This window comes from Odocoileus virginianus, chromosome 20 (genome assembly GCF_023699985.2).
Source record: "Odocoileus virginianus isolate 20LAN1187 ecotype Illinois chromosome 20, Ovbor_1.2, whole genome shotgun sequence".
Classification (NCBI taxonomy): domain Eukaryota; kingdom Metazoa; phylum Chordata; class Mammalia; order Artiodactyla; family Cervidae; genus Odocoileus; species Odocoileus virginianus.
In genome coordinates this window covers 11,516,662-11,517,684 of record NC_069693.1, presented here as the reverse complement: position 1 = coordinate 11,517,684, position 1,023 = coordinate 11,516,662, and positions in this window count along the sequence as shown.

Genomic DNA, 1,023 nt, shown 5'->3' with positions numbered 1-1,023 from the left:
GCTTCTGGCCACGGGAAGAATGAATGCCCTAAGGCAAGGAAGGAAGAGGAAGCTCCCGCAGTTGTGGGGCTTGCTGACTTGGAAATTAACTAGGGCTGCTGGGGCTCAGGGATATCAGGTCCCCGAGAGCCCATGGTAACCTTAAAAGTGAGGGACCAAAACATTGACTTCATGGTGGATACAGGAGCAGAACTGTCGGTAGTAACAAAACCTGTGGCACCACTGTCCAAATAGACTACCGCTGAAACTGGGGTATCAGGAGAAGAGATGATTAAACCGTTTTGCCAGCCCAGGAAATGTCAGATGGGGGGGCACCAAGTGATTCATGAATTCCTCTACATTCCTGAGTGCCCAGTACCCCTGACGGGAAGAGACTTGCTCTCCAAACTAGGAGCACAAGTGACTTTCTCCCCTGAGGAGAGGCCCACCTTCTGGATGGACTCTATGATTTATTTGCCCTCTCTCTCAAGATGAGTGAGAGATTGCATGAGCCTCTGAAGGAAGAACCGGGTGGGCCGGAAGAGCATGAGAGAGCTAACTCGATTATTCCCTGAGATCTGGGCGGAAGACAACCCCCCTCCACCCAGGCTGGCTAAACATCACGCCCCAGTGATAATAGAACTCAAAGCAGGCACCACCCCGGTTAGAAAGCGCCAGTACCCGCTACCAATAGAGGCCTGAACCGGCATATTGCCCCACATCAATAGATTGAAACAAGGGGCATTCTAGTAGGGTGCCAGTCGGCTTGGAATACGCTAATCCTGCCAGTCAAAAAGGAAGGAGGACACGACTATAGGCCTGCACAAGATCTCAGGCTAGTCAACCAGGCTACTGTGACTTTACACCCCACTGTTCCGAACCCCTATATCTTACTTAGCCTCCTCCCACCAAGGACCAAAGTTTATACTCGCCTAGATCTCAAGGATGCCTTCTTCTGTGAACGCCTCGCCCCAGCGTCACAGCCCATCTTTGCCTTTGAATGGGAAGATCCAGTCGAGGGCACCGAACAACAGCTTATCTGGA